This window comes from Pseudorasbora parva, chromosome 19, assembly GCF_024679245.1.
Source record: "Pseudorasbora parva isolate DD20220531a chromosome 19, ASM2467924v1, whole genome shotgun sequence".
In the NCBI taxonomy this organism is placed as follows: domain Eukaryota; kingdom Metazoa; phylum Chordata; class Actinopteri; order Cypriniformes; family Gobionidae; genus Pseudorasbora; species Pseudorasbora parva.
The window spans coordinates 33321733-33338805 of NC_090190.1; positions in this window are offsets into that span (position 1 = coordinate 33321733).

The window sequence follows — 17073 nt, forward strand, 5'->3', positions numbered from 1 at the left end:
AGCTGTTATGTCATAAGAGGTTCTTTAGCAAATATTTAGTAAATATTCATTCTTATCAACTGACCAGTTCGTAAGAAGTAAAACGAGACATAGATATACACACATTTGTATAACGTAAAATGCATGTAAACATGCATCATGGTACTGCGCATGTGCGGAAGGTATTTTTCAGTCTGATTGAGAAAACCAGATTCATGCCTTTACATGCTTTTTTTCTTTCAAAATTTCAATCAAAGCCCAATGGGATCAATTGATGTGTTTACATGAAAGCTTTTCATGTAATTTTTTGATTATAAACGGATTCTTTGGGTGCATGTAAACATAGCTGTTGTGTGACTTTTGGATGTATACAGGTCAACACAAACTCTAAAAAGAGACATATCAGTAAATAATATATTAAAGAGGCTATATGTAGAATTCAGAAACCCTTGTTATTAGTGACACCATTGGCCGTTAACTGAACTGCAGCCAGCAATTTGCTCGTGCTAGCATTTGTGCACACTAAGGGTGCTTTCACATTAGTACTTTTGGTGCGCACCCGGGTTCGATTGACGTCAGAGCTCTGTTCATTTGGATGATGTGAACGTGGCCTTCCGAACTCGGTTGCGCACCTGCGAACCGTACTTCCCGAGTCCGCTTAAAAAGGTGGTCTGGGGTTCGTTTCATGTGAACTCTGGTACGGTTCGTTGCTGATGTGAACGCAATCTTACTAAATCGTGGAAGTGAACCGCTATTAATGACGTATGATTTGATAAAAGACTATAGTTTGAATGAATCCATTTTGTTTGCACGGCACGTTGACATTACAGTACAGAATAGCTCTTTTGGGATTATCCAGAATTAATTTCATGTGTCACTGAATGCAAGAGAGGTTCTTTGGAGTGTGCATAGCCATTACATCCTTTGGGTTTTCCCGAGTCCTTTACATAAAAATAAGTCTACAGGCTTTCACAGGCAACACCAGAGAAGGTCTCTCTTTTTAAGTTCCATTCAAGGTTTTCGCATATTGGCATTACCAAAGCGATTAATAGATGAAAATTCTTACATATAAGCCCCTTTAATTAATTCAGAACATACTTGATCTGTTTTTAACCTGTTTTCTGATTGGTCTGTGTTGATCAGTAAAATTGTTCTGACTTCAAAAAATATAATAACAATAAAAGTTGTAATTACAAAGTAATCCTGTTATTGGGCATCAGGTCTTAACAATAACTGCAAGTTAATATAATCCTTTAATGCCAAGAAATGACTAAGAAAGATTAAAAACCTTTTTTGCCTTTGGATAAAAATATGTTTTTGCGATCTTCTGCACTGCATTTCCATATTAATGTGCTAGATTGACGTGTTTGACCTTTGTACTCACGCTTCACATCCTTTTTAGTGTCAAACACGAGTGCTGCATTTTTAGAATGCCGTGTCACGTTAAAACTTCAAATTTACGTATGTTTTACTTGCAAAATTGCACTTTTTGAAGGGTCTCTTTGGGTGTTTTCAAACTTTTGGAGGGCACTGTATGAGGGCAAGGTGACTGAGTGGGTAGCACTGTTGCCACACAGCAAGAAAGTCATGTCCCAACTGAGCCAGGAGGTCTTTCTGTCTGGGGTTTGCATGTTCTCCCCGTGTCCACAATCCAAAAACAAACAGTAGGTGTATTTAATTGTTTGTTGGTGTGAATGAGAATGCAAATGTGTCCATGTGATGGACTGGCCATCTGTCTAAGGTTTCATCAGCTTGTGGCTATAGGCTCCAGCATAGGGGTTAAGGAAGCAATTTGGAAAATTCATGGATGTATGAACTTAAGGCAGAATATTACTATTAGCTATATTAAGCTTTCAGTTGGTTTGTCAATATTTTTGCCTATACTTACAACATAAAGGAATAGTTTCATCCTACTATGGGTCAGAGTTCACCATTCCGCTGACTTTCGACTCTCCTGAACATGCATACGACCGTTGACGAAAGGTAGTTTTATAGTTCAAGAAGTTTTAAATATGGATATTTGTTTTTACAAAAACCCATCGCTTCGCTTCAGAAGGCCTTTATTAACCCAATGGAGTCGTATGAATTACATTTATGATGGATGATGAGCTTTTTGGAGCTTCAAGAACTCTGGCACTATTCAATGCCATTACAATGTTGGGAAGAGCCAGGATATGAATAAATATCACTGATTGTGTTTGACCGAAAAGAGAAAGCCATATAGACCTAGGATGTCTTGAGTAAATTATGGGATAAATTTCATTTTTGGGTGAACTATTCCTTTAAAGTTGTTGCTAGGTGTGTAATTTCTGCTGCACCATACATAAATGAAATAAAGACCCCCATGAACATTCCCCCCCATCTGCCATTGTTTGGGCAAACAGCTACCCCTGCCCCAAACCAGTACCAATATTTAGGAGTGCCATGACGTACAGGGCATATTAAATGGGGAAAGACCAAACTCTCCTACATTTTGGTTAATATTATGTTTAATGTTTAATTTGTTTTAATAAATTGAGCTTCTCTTGCTAAAATCATGCACAAATGTATCTGTAAGTAAGAGTATGTAATCAAACAGGAGATGCCTCTAAAAAGTGATTGGCTGATTTAACTGAGGCGAGAGTCATTTGATTGCTCCTGTACATTTGAAAGCAGTATAAGATGACGTACGTGTTCAGGGAAACTGTTTTTTTCAATTGCGTCTGGTGGTTCTGGTTGTGTAGAAATGACATACCTCACCAAGTAGTAAATAAAGTAGACTTTTTCTTTGAAGATTGAGTAGTTATAGTTGAGTTTGATAGAAAACATGGCTATTGTGTTGTTGAATTTGAGTCTTGTTATGTGGCTTATTCAGCTAAGAAATTGACAGAAATATAGAAATAGAGTTGCAGATGAACAATTCACAGTGAAGGTGAATTAATGACTGAAGCATATTGTCGTTTTTGCACTGAATGGACTGTATACTGTTCTAAATCTGACTCCGGGGCCCGTACATCTTTCAGGTAAATTTTTATGATGAATTCTTTTCCTGTTTCCTGCTAAACATTTCTGGTGACAGCACATATGTGGTCCTTACAAACAGTTCTGGTTTTCATTGCAAGTACAACTTTATTGCTAAAGTCATTATGGCAATTAGTGGTTGTTATGGTATTAATTAAAGTTCATCCAAAAAAACACGCTGCCAAAAGATTGCTGCTGCTCGCTGTGCTCTTATGAAATGCCAGCCATCTCATCTTAATGGGGGACCAAGCAAATTACTTTCAAATCTCTCTCTCTCTCTCTCTCTCTCTCTCTCTCTCTCTCTCTCTCTCTCTCTCTCTCTCTCTCTCTCTCTCAGATGCAGATACAAATGATTTCCCATCTTTGAATAAAGTATTCTTTAATAATATGCAGTCTGTGCTTCGTCATTTCATGGCTGGCTGTTGTTTAAGGAAAATGACAGAGCTGAAAATAAGATGGGGAAATGTGACAGTACTGATGCAAAATGAGAGACGCGTATAGAGCTGTGCCTGTACACTCATTTTGAAAGGATCCTATTATGCTTTTTCAACTTTCTTTATTGTGTAATGTTACTGTTTGAGCGCGAAAAACGTCTGCAGTCACTACAAAGGGAGTTAATCTCTAGATCAGTACTGTTTCTGAACTCTGAACGCCTCAACTGTAGTCTTCAGTTCTCTTCTGAGAATTTACACATCACAATATTCCTCATTTAAATCATTCCTGACCAAGGTATATGTAAAAAAACTGGTTGAGTTGCGTGTCCAAGAGACATGTCCACCTCGGTACAAGTTGGGCTTGCACATCATTTGGGTTGATCAGCTTGTTCTTCTCGAGTCGTCGGACTCTGGCTCAAACTGATTCGGCAAAACTGATGCCATAGTTAGCGTAGTCTCCGGAAAATCTCCGGAGCCGATTCTCTCCGATTATGGTAAGGGATATTACATTTACGACACATACTTTAGGCTCTATTTTAACGATCTAAGCGCACGGCACAAGTGCAGTTAGGAGGTGTCCGAATCCACTTGCTAGTTTAACGATGGGAAAAATGGTTGGCTTAAAATAAAAAAAGCAAAAATAGCAAATAAAAATAAGTCGTTTTCAGTTGCCCAAAATAACATGACAACAATGCGCCTGAACACACCTCATTTTCAGACCAGCACAACCATGGGCGAACAGATGGGAATTTGCTATGTAAATAATGTGGTGCTGGATGTAAAAATGATAACTGCGTCAGGTTGAAACCTGCAAAAAACTCTTGCATCACGACCTGTCGCTGCATTGCGCTGGGCGTATGATAGGGACCTTTAAGTGGAAAACAAATCACAACAGACTAATAACCAGCTGAACAATCAGAAATTATAGTTTTTTTTTTTTTTTTACATTAAATTATGTAAATGTATTAGAAGTCTCCTAAACAAAACTATGTAGGCCTACCTGCAAATGAGGATAATATTTTGATATATTTTTGTGTTCATATTATTTCCTATGATTCGATTAATATAGAAGCAGGTCATCTAAATAAATAAAAAATCAGTTCGCTTTTATGAGACGTGTCACTAAACAACAGTGAAGCAAACCTCATGCGAGAGATTGAATTTCTATATCCTGCAGGAGTTGTAGCATGCTGTATGATAGTATGCTATTCAGAGTCTCTCAAGTGTGACATGACGCATTGCAATGTCTGTCATATCGTGAAGTAGATGAGGGACTAAAGTAGACCTGTTTTCTGCTGACGTGCGGTCCCGGCTGGACAAGGTTTTAATTGATCACTCGTTCATGAAGGAGGGATGGAGCAAGGGAGGGTGGAAAGTTAATGGTGGGGAGAGAGGGCAGAGTCTCAGGCCTTGAGTGGATTTACGAGGGAAAGCAGTCCCACATTGCTTATGCCTCCCTCAAAACGGCCTGAACTGCCAAAACATCACAAGCAACATGTTACTAACTACAAAGACATGTAACTAAATATGGGATTATTAGATTTTGATGTAATTATATTAACATTCTACATATAAATCAAGGGCAATAAAGCAATACATTTTTTATTTCTTCTCAACGATTTATTTAAAAGGTACACTCATACCTTTTAAATCGGGGGGGGGGGGGGGGTATTTTTCTTTGATTCATCATAATTAATTGCCATTAAAAACGTTATATATATATATATATATAACCTTTTTATCTTTTTAGGCCAGTATCACTGATAGTAATACAGCTTCTGATGTCTCTATTAAATAATATTTAATTCCCACTTAAATGAAATAAATAACACATTAACATTTATTAAGCTTAAAAAAATATAATTTTTAATTTAAGTGAATTAAAAAAAAAAATCCTCACATAAACCCATAATACATTTCATTTTTTCCTGTGCTCAAGAACTTAGAAAGTAGGAAGTATACATACATTTTTTATCTGTTTGCACTGCATAAGTTATGAATTATATATAGATTAATCCTTATTAAAGGGTGCTAAAGTTATTTAGTCAAGCAGAGCATATTTAATGAGCAATTGCTTTTGGTCTTTACATCGTCATTATAAGTGTTTACTTTTACTTTAAAAGATCTTCCGCTGTCGCACATGATGCGTATCTCACCCACGTCTCGTTTTCTCACACCTCTTTAAACTCATTTAAGACGTTATTTAACTTTTTAAAGGCTGCTCTTATGAAGAAACTTAACAAAACTGGTATCTTGGCATAATTGTGTGTGTTATTGTTCGTTAAAGAGCGAAAGGACTTGAATCTGGGCGTTGTGTGAGTTTTTCATACAGCACGTTCTCTTTGTCTTGTCGCTCTTAAATGGTTTAAAAGCATTTGCATGAATAAACTTGTGATCATATAATGTAACACTAGTCAGGGGATTACAGAAAATAAATATTTACCAGCTGAGTATTCTCCCGTTTCTAGTAATGATGGTTGATACAACTTCCCGCGCCCTGCGCAGATATCAACAGAGCAACTAGGTTGCCAGGTCGAGGCCAAATGGTTTGAAATTTGTGTGATGTGTCGAGTCGGCGTTTCATAAACAATCTGGATTCTGGCAACTGAACAACCTTGAAAAAACATATTTGTGATTATTCAAAGATCGAGGTTTGGGCCATACAAATTGCGGGAGATTTCCGGGAGAAATTACAAAACGGGAGGGGGGTGGGAGATGGGTGAAATACGGGAGACTCCCAGCAAAAACGGGAGTGTTGACAGGTATGGGTGCACTATGTACTTTTGGCTCTCTAGCAGTAAAAAAAACTAAGCTGTATGCATTTAGCGGAAGAACCATAGACTGTAGAAAAATGGACGTGGTGTCCGTGTCGTCACTCGTAGGTTTTTGAAGAGCATTTTTGAAACCTGACGATAGGAAGAACGGACCGTCGCCATTTTGGCAGCACGTCACTCCCGGATAACCGAAAATGGGCAAAGAGGCAGGACTTGGTGGAGGTGCCTGGTTGCTGAAACCGCTCCCTCGCCTAGCTCAAACATAGTGGCTGTCACCTCTCACTCAAGTTACCACGCCCTTAATTATGCAGAACTTTAAGTCTTAATATAATTTAAACGGATGAGTTTATATAAAAATGTCATCACCCTCACAGTTGTCATGAAGGACAAAATTGGCTATATAGACCAAAACACTTTTTGTACCAGGCTGTAGACATATTTTTTTCTCCTGTAAAGTTGGGCATTTTACCATGAGGAGTTACAGATTTGACTCCCTTTTGGAGTCGGCCAGTCAATGAATTGCAGTTTAAGTCACTTTCATGTTGATTTTAAGAGAGACTTGGCACTTGGAAAGAACATTGTTTTTGCTTGTGCTTTGGCACCGCATGACTGTTCAGATGAAAATGTTTTTTTCTAAAAAATAATAATAATAAAAAACACACAGAAGAGAGATTATCATACTTCTCATAAAACATTCACTGCTTGACTTAAGAGATATAACCAGTTTAGATGAAAAAGATCTCAAAGCTGACTAGCTGAAGATGTTTCTGTAGCTATATCTATTAATAGACAAGGTGCTTCCTTGAAATTAAATTCCAGTACAGCACTACAACAGTGTTGAACTTTGTTAAAGAGCCACATATAGAAATGTATCTGTTCAATAAAATACCTCTCACCTAATGAGTAATAAAAACGGCATATCTGCATCGCTTTTACATTTCATATCCCTCAGTTCTTGCCATCTCCAAAAAGCAAAGGCAATGTTGATTGTCGTTTATTAAAACAAGTTACATAGTGTACCTTTAATATTGTATAAAAGCTTTAGCACATCCGTCTTTGATAAAATGTATTCATGCAATAATATTTTTATTTATTTATGAATGAATAAATATCATTGTTTAAGAATCTCTTAACCAATTATCTTTAACTACAATTATCACAATGGGAATTTCACTAAAACTTGCTTTGTGACAGTAAAAGTTGTAAATGAAGCTGGTTAAGTAGGAAAAAAAGCACTAGTATTATGATTTGGCATGTGGAACTTTATGACTTTTTATTCACAAATTTAACATTTTTTTACAGTGCAGCTTCTAACCCAAAATGCTGATGCTTTGACACCGTTTTCAGGATTTTGGGCCAAAAATGAAAAGTGAATATCCATTGCTTATTTTGATTGCTATTTTGACAACCTGATGATGATATAAGCCACAATATCCCCACAGAGTTCAGTGTTTAAGAAATTCTATATAGCTCAATTTCCTATCTCAACATGCACTATGGCACTCAGTCAATGCATCAATGAATAAAGATTGCGTGTGTCTACCATTACTGCGGCAGCCATGGCTCGTCTGCCAGAGTAATTCACTCGCCTCTCTCCGTGAATGTGCTGTGCTGGCACATTGACTTGTCCAGATTTACCGTGCTCACTCAGATGGAGAAAAAGAGGATATAGGGGAATAAGAGTGGGTGTGTGTGTGTGGCAAATAAAGGTGATGGCACACATGTGTTTGCAGAGATATGGCAGAGATGATGATTATGAGCTTGAGAAGGATGGAACTAGGATTGTGTGAAGGTGAAACTAGTGTGGATTTGAGCATGAATGAGAGAACTGTGGGTAGAAGATTGATAGATTGGCATCTCAGTGTGGGCGAAAGATAAAGACATGAATGGAACTGTACAGCTCGATAGGATTTATAACTGTGTAAGATGTGTGACGGCAATGAAGGCTCAAGATGGTGCGGCAAAGTGTGAAGGCTCCTTAATGACGCTTAAATGCAGTTAAAAAAAATTAGATTAATTCAGGCAAGATAACTAGCAGGGTCTCCTCAAAGGACGTAATAATTAAAGGTACACAAACATTTACTTTCTAAAAGTGTTCATCTTGTTCCTTTTTTTCCCAGTGTCATTGACCGTTCCTCTTAGAGACAATGACATCCAAACACATACCAACCGATCTCTGAATGGCTCCTCCTGTGACGCCGTCCATGATATTGCTGGCATGTAGCCGGCGATCAATGGCTTTTAATTAACAGGGGTAGATGGGCATGATCGATAATAATGACAAGAGAGAGAGAGAGCGAGTGATTGAGGGAAAGGGATTGGGCTGTTTAGGGAAAAATAAAACAAGATATAAAGATCCAGGTCTGTAAATGAAATTGGAAGAAATTCATAAAGATAGAAACGTAGAAAGAAAGAATTGAAGTGTACTGTAAGTCAGGGGGTTCAAGCTTTTTAATGTCCAAATATGATTTATATTATTGACACTTTTTAAATGTGTAAAATATTATTTGAATTTTTTTTTTTTTTACTATGTTAAGTGGACACTGTATTTTTGGTATTGTATATGTCTAAAGAAGATAATAAATAGTGGATAGAATGAATATAGAATAAATATTTTATTCATTTCACAGAATAAAATCCCACGATGATCCCATGATTTCCATGTTTAGTATGCAGAGAAAAACATTAATAATGTTACATTTGGTTGTTTCATTTTTTAAAGTTTACATTTTAAATGTATTTTTGTAATTTATTTAACATTTATTATTATCATTACTAACAGTACTTCAAACCTAGTGTTGTAGTACTCGAGACCGGTCTTAACAGCATTTTTTTAAAGGTCTTGGTCTTCTCGGTCTCGACTGCATTTGTACTTGGTCTCGGACTTAATGGACTCTGGATTTTATCTCAAGACCAGTAAAAGACCACACCTGCAATGATAATCACTAAATTCGCTGGTGCATTGTCTAATTTAACATCATTAATGTGATTTGATGTACAACTTATTGCTTAAAATGCAATCAATAACTTCTTTGTAATGTGATTTCTTTTGTTACTGTGTGCTGCTGGGTTCAAAAGCAATGCAGCATTGTCTCAAATGCCCAAAATTTATATAAATGGCTAAAAAATTCTGAGATTTAGTTTTTTTTTAAAATATATAACAGAATATAATTAAGCAATACCACAAGAGCAAGAGAGCTGATTGCAAATGATATTGATTTATATAAACGTTCAATAAACAATAAGTTAATATTAAATGATTGCTAATTCAGCAACGTTTCACTATTAAATTAGCTTCTTTGAACAAATCGGTTGAATAAACTAATCTGTAAATGCTAAATTATGGTAATGTTTTAATGTTAAATTATCTTAACATTATTTATGAAGGTGTAATTGTACCAGTTGCAAAGATGCTTCTGTGTCATTAATTTTATTGTCAGTGGTTTGATTGGTAACAGAGCTTGTCTAACAGCAGTGTCTTACTATTCTAATTACATTTTGTAATTAAATATAAGTATATAAGTAAAATAAGTAATTTCTCAGATATATGGATCTTTTAGATCAATTTAAGGAGTGCTGGTCTGGTCTTGGTCTTGCCTTGGTCTCAACCCCACAAAGTCTTGGTCTTGTCTTGGTGTCAACCCCACAAAGTCTTGGTCTTGTCTTGGTCTCAACCCCACAAAGTCTTGCTCTTGTCTTGGTCTCAACCCCACAAAGTCTTGCTCTTGTCTTGGTCTCAACCCCACAAAGTCTTGGTCTTGTCTTGGTCTCAACCCCACAAAGTCTTGGTCTCGTCTTGGTCTCAACCCCACAAAGTCTTGGTCTTGTCTTGGTCTCGGCACACACTGGTCTTGGTCTCGGTTTAGGTGGCCTTGACTACAACACTTCCTTTTACATGTTATTTTTTATTACAATTTTTTTTTTTTTGCAACTTAAAAAAGTGTTTGTGTTGCCTTAAAGGGATAGTTCACTTTAAAATGAACTGTCATCCTTTACTCACCCTCAAGTTGTTTCAAACCTGTATGAATTTCTTTCTTCAGCTGAACACAAGGGAAGATATTTTGAAGAATGTCAGTAACCAAACAGTTAACTGGAGCCATTGACTTCCAAAGTATTTTTTTTTCCTACTATGGAAGTCAATGGCTCCAGTTAACTGTTTGGTTACTGACATTCTTCAAAAAAATCTTCCCTTGTGTTCGGTTGAAGAAAGACATTCATACAGGTTTGAAACAACTTGTGGGTGAATAAAGGATGACAGAATATTCATTTTAAAGTGAACTATCCCTTTAAAGGGATAGTTCACCCAAAAATGAACCCATGATTTACTCCCCTTCAAGCTATCCTAGGTGTGTATATGACATTCTTCTTTCAGATGAATACACTCAAGAGTTATATTAAAACATGTCCTGGCTCTTCCAAGCTTTATAATGGCAGTTAATGGCAGCCCAAAATTTTTAGACCAAAAAAAGTGCATCCATCCATTATGATAGAAATCCACACGGACCCGGTGGTTAATAAAGGCCTTTTAAAGGTTTTTGTGAGAAAAATATCCATATTTACCACGTTATATATAGCTTCCGGTGGACCGCCTTCCTTATTCAACTTATGAAGAAAGTGTAGTGCCTCTCACAGTTCAAAATGCTTACGCCATGTTCAGCGTCAACGTCGCACCAGTTACGCTTTTTTATGCTACGTATGATGTCATCATCGTGGCAGTTGTGCTTTTTTTCCGCAAGATGAATACGGAAGGTGGTCTGCCAGAATCTGGATATTTTACTTTATAAAGTTTTAAATATGGATATTTTTCTTACAAAAAAACATTGTTTTGCTTCAGAAGGCCTTTATTAACCACTGGAGCGGTGTGGATTACTTTTTGAAATGGATGGCTGTATATGGGCTTCAAAATGGGGGCTGCTATTCACTGCAATTATAAAGCTTGGATTAGCCAGGACATATTTTAATATAACTCAGATTTAATTAGTCTAAAAGAAGACAGTCATACACATAGGATAGCTTGAGGGTGAGTAAATCATGGGCTAATTTTCACTTTTGGGTGAACTGTCACTTTAAAATTAAGTTTAGTCAACTCAAATAACAAAGTTGTCACTTATTACAACTTCACATTTCAAATCGACTAAACTTAAAATGAAGGCAGCATGAACACTGCACAAATGTTGTTTAAACTTACAAAAAGTAGTGTAATTTTAGCTTATTCTTATAATACTGTCATACTAATAATACTTCATATAATTATCATTAAAAACACTTTAAAAATCCCTAGGATAAAGAGCGCAAGCAAACACCACTAATGTAACATGCAAAAGCAATAGAATCATAAAGATGCAGTCAGAATGCTTCCTGGATTTGATTGATGATTGTTTTCTCTTGGGAGACTCACGGACGCATTCGTTAGCTCTGATTTGGCTCACTAAGACACCTTCAGTCCACTGGAGTGACCACAAGTGGCCCTTTGAGACCACTGAGGTCTCTCAAACAGAGTTCCCCTCCTCTACTCTTTCAAGCATAAAGCACTTACGGGCAAAGACGCACAAGTACTCTTCAGACAGCTGCCTTAGATCGGGGGTAAAGTGGACCGACACTTCATCCAGTTTGACCTCTGCAGATCGTTGCAGTTTAGAGCTGTATTGATCCTCTCTAACCCCATGGACAGCTTCATCCTTCGATCCTGCAATGGCAATTTATTACATTCTCGATGCCTCTAAGCTTTACAGTGCTTTTATGACGATGTAATTATGTATGTAAATAGAGGGCGGAGCGTGCTAAAGCTTTTAAGTGCCTATGTTTATGTGCATGCCATGGGTTATAGTGTAAAAAGTCATGTAATGCTGAAGATGTAGCTGTAGCTATTTGACCAACAGTTACAATATATGCCTATCATCATGACTAAATATATTGATGTAATTGTCAATATTTAATTGTTTACATACATTAATATAATTCCATTATGATTTGGACATCACTGAAAATTATAAACAATAACTTGCAGCTCAGTTAGTAAATCAGATGTACAGTGCATCCGGAAAGTATTCCACACACACGCGTCGTGCATCTCACCGACACACACACCTCAGCGACAGTGGGCTGGTCGCGAGAGAGCAAAGTTCAGTATTTGTGGATCTCCAGTAAGGTCTGTCTAGTCTATTTTATTCATTTTAAACATCGGATGACATTATATCTCTTTTGATACAGGAGATGCCGAGTTTTTAATAAATCATCAAAGACAATTATGATAGCGATCGTTTTACAAGTTCAATATTTTAGTGATTATAGTTTGGTACAGTTAGCGTTAGCTTGTTGTAAGTCACCCACCACAACTAACAAGGTAATAAGACTGTGTGTGAATGAAGTTAATGTAGATTTTCCGCTGTGTTGGGCTCAATGTTATATGGAAGAACTTTGAAGATAATTTAGCAGGATAATTTAATAAATAAATTCCGTGTGGTGAACGTGAACCTATGATATTGAAGCAATCCACGTACGTCGTTGTTTTATGTCGAATGGGATCGCCAAAATATCTCCAAACCACTGAAGTTGAGCGAACTAACTTGTCAACGATATCTGTGTCCTCCGAACTGGTCGTGAGCTCTGAGTTCTTCACTATGTCACATGCCTGTCCTGTCTTGTGTGCACATGTGGGTTTTGTCAGTATGGCCTTTGTGCTTCTGTTATTGTCTGATCCCTCCCCCTTGTTATCTGATTAGTGTTGATTTCTCCCACCTGTTCCCTCTTGATTTCTTCCCCTTATAAGCTCCTTGTGTTTGTCAGTCTGTGTTGGATCCTTGTGTGTGTATATGTCTCGTCATCGTCTCCTGGTTCCCTGTGTGGTATGTCTTCAGTTCATGGTTTTTGATTATGTATTTTGCCCCCTCGTGGGTTTTGTTTTCTGTTTATGTTTATTTTTGTTATAAATAAATATATCATTTTCTGCACTTGAGTCCTCGCACCCTTTTCCCTTGTCTGTGACGTGACAGAAGGATCCAACCCAGACTGACAAACACAAGGAGCTTATAAGGGGAAGAAATCAAGAGGGAACAGGTGGGAGAAATCAACACTAATCAGATAACAAGGGGGAGGGATCAGACAATAACAGAAGCACAAAGGCCATACTGACAAAACCCACATGTGCACACAAGACAGGACAGGCATGTGACACACTATCGCTCATTTTTCTCGCTCCACTTCACTCCGATCCTCCAAGCCTGTAAAATTTTAATACATTAGCTCATCCAAGAACATGATTTCTGCCTGAGTCCCATCAAATTATTTTCAATCGGCTGTGGAGGGGAAGACGACAACTCCCATGATTACAAGTGCATTCATGGTGTCGTCAAGCTACACCTTTGTTATTGTTTTGAATAAGCAACCTATAGCTGCAAAACTTACATACTGTGCCTTTAACTATAATAATCCTGCTTTGAATGCAATGTAACAGATTTCCTACATTGTTGTGCTTATTCCATGACTATCATTTCACATTCTTTTTTTTTGTTCTTAAAGGATACTTTAAAGTAAAAAAAAAAAAAAAAGTGCTATGTCAATTTATTTATTTACTTGTTAGCCATATGTGATGGGACAATGCCTTTGGCATCGGTTCCTAAGACAATTACACTCAAATTGTGCTTTAAATCAGGCTTACATACCCAGTTAATAGCACAAATATGTCATGGCAATCACAAGTTGAAACCATATCTGCCTGCTGAACACTCATGGACTTCATTTTGTCTTTCAGCAGGCTGTGCTTTAAAATGTGGCTAATTATCTTTTGAAATCCTTGGAGTCCTTGTGATAATAAATAAATGGAATTTCATTTAGCCTAAGTATTTAGCTGGCATGGGGAAAATTATTTCCCCAGTGGTTGCACATGAGAGACAAGGGTAGGCTACAAGTTGGTATTTAATTCTAGAGGCAATTCTACAGGATCGACTTTTGTTATTAATATGAATACCGGATAATTTCTTTATAGAATTCTGCTTTCTTTTATCAATTCATCATTATATTTACTTTAAATAATTCTCTATGGTGATCATGTTGTCCTGAAAAAATCTAATATTCTCAGGCCATTTGACTTTAACATACATCAATATTGACAGGTACAGCAAGAAAAGCTGCATAAAAAACAGATCAATTTGCTATACCATCTGATACCCGTTACCTATTTTTTTTTAAGGGGGGTGAAACACTCAGTTTCAGTCAATCTCATGTCAATCTTGAGTACCTACAGAGTAGTATTGCATCCTTAATATCTCTGAAAAGTATTTAGTTTTATTATATTTATAAAAGAAATATGGGCTGTACCGAGTCTTTTCGGGCGCCTGGAGGCGTATCGTGTGGGCGGAGCTAAAGAATGACAAGCGCGCAAAGCAGTGACGTCCTCAAGCGTGGAGAAACCCATGGCTATCTCAGCTAATACAGATATGATCCAGAATCATTCGGAGGCTGAAATAAATTGAACAGGAGAAACGGCAACAGCAGGACGTCCGTCTCTGTGGTATTTACTGTATTTAGTGGCCTGTCAACATTTGTGTCTTTACTCGCAGTTTATGAGGACATGATTCGGTTTATGGAAAATTGTATGCAATTAAACCTTAGCAGTAGCAAGCAAAACGGTTTTGCACGTCAGATTAGTGTACATAGAACAACAATAGTGTCCATTAGCGCATTTGAATGACGAAGCACGCTATCATGTTGTTTACTCATGCGACGAGCCAACAGCACAGACATTTGAAGCAGTTTTACTCACCGGCTGCTTCCAAAGCAGGACCGAACCTTTATCGCTGGGACAGCTCCGTCAAAAACACACTTCTTGGAGTGTGGAGATCCACTTTGCTATGCGACTGAAGCGATGTTGTGAAGCTTCCCGTCATTTCTGCGTTCAAATCGGTTCAAATGCAGCGCTGCCTTCCCGGAATGCTTTGCTGAAGCGTTGAAGTCGCTTAATGTCAAAGTGGAGGAATGAAGTGGAGCGCGGCGCGGACTATAACCTACATAAGTGTTCAAGGAAGACTGGATCTGCAGCTTGAGAGCAGTGTTTATGGGCGTGCATTTCCTCGCTCTAGTCACGCGCGCGCACCCTACCAGGAGAAGAGCCCGCACGGCCCATACAAGGACCTTCCGCTCTATTAACGTCAAGCCGAGCCATACTCGAAAAAAACTCTCCGAAACTTGTGAGAAACCGGAAGGAGTATTTTTAACACAGAAATACTCCATCAAACGTCCAACATTAGTTTTTGAAACTTTGTCTATGTTTAGGATGGGAATCCAAGTCTGTAACAGTGTAAAAAGCTCAGTATGCATGAAAAAGCATTTCACCCCCCCCCCCCTTTTAAGTCAGCCAAGTGTGATGATAGTAACAGCAGTGAAAAAATAAACGCATTTGTAAAGAAAACGACAATTTCTCAACTTTTTATTTAAAATTTCCATTGGTCGAGCCAAACGTTATCAAACTCACGCAATTGGCAGAGAACCGCTTTTGAGTTTTCTGATTGGCTAAGAAGTTTGCAGCCAGCTTGTTTAAAAAAAAAAAAGCCTACACCATTTAAAAAAAATTATTAGATTTGAACATGCAGAATTACAACATAATAAACCAATACACAAATTTAATATTGGAAATGCTTACTTACTTACCTAACTTAATTATATATTTATCTTGAAAAACAACATTATCATTACCCTAAACCCGATCAATTTCAACATGAAACATGAATTGCACTTGTCAGTAATTATAAAGTTACTCTATCAAAGTTGTCAGTGCCAAATATGTTGGCTACAGTAGCTCTGTTGCAAGTAATATCACCTTAAGTTCAGCGAGGTTTAGTGAGTTTCATTAGAAACTCGTTCGCTAGTTGTGTAACATTACTTTACTACTTTTCAGAACTAAATCTGACACTCATAAATGTCTATATATTGATTTAAAGGTAGGTCAACACTATGTAATGGATAAAAAAAAACTGCATGAATTTTGCAGAAAACCTTTGTTGTTGTGCTTCGGCTCTGAAGATGAACATTTACCTTCTGCACATAAACAATGTTCTACTCACCTCATGTCGTTCTAAACACGTAAGAACTTTGTTCATCTTCAAAGATATTTCTGATGAAATCCGAGCTTTCTGAAAGCAATGAATTACCACTTTCAAGGGCCAAAAAGATAGTAAAGACATCGCTAAAGAGTCCATGTGACTCCAGTGATTCAACCTTAATGTTATGAAGCGGCAAGAATCATTTTTGTGCGCAAAAAACAAACAAAAATAGCTAATGTATTAAACAATTTCTTTCTGTGCCAAAATCCTAACCGTTCACTTTCAAGTTCAAAACGCTAAGGCAGAACAGCGGCTCACGTGAACAGCATCGGCCAATGGTGAGCCGCTGTTCTGCCGTAGCGCTTTTAAAAGCCCTATATTTTTTTTGCTACTTACAGGCTTGTCATCTGAGACATTCACGTTTGTTTGTTAGTTACAGATGATTTCAGTTATGTTGCAAAAACAAAAGGCTAGTTGCAAAAAATAAATAAAAAAAGGTAGCACATTCAAGAGAAACCATAGCCTAGACTAGAGAAACCAAGCAATAAATAAAAACTAGGGCCGGGACTTTAACGCGTTAATTAAGATTAATTAACTACGGGACTTTAACGCGTTAATTAATTACGCAAAAAAAAAAAACATTTAATCGCACTTATTTTTGCCCCACGGAACGTTTTTCAATGAATGAGTTTTGACGGACCGATTATACTGGAACACCAACTAGCGCTCATGAGTCACGACAACAACCATGACAACAACAAACCATAGTGAACATGAACGAAGAAGCTGATGAGACCGCTTTGCTTGGCCTCGTGGATGTGAAATTTTGTTTTAAAAAAACGAAATGAT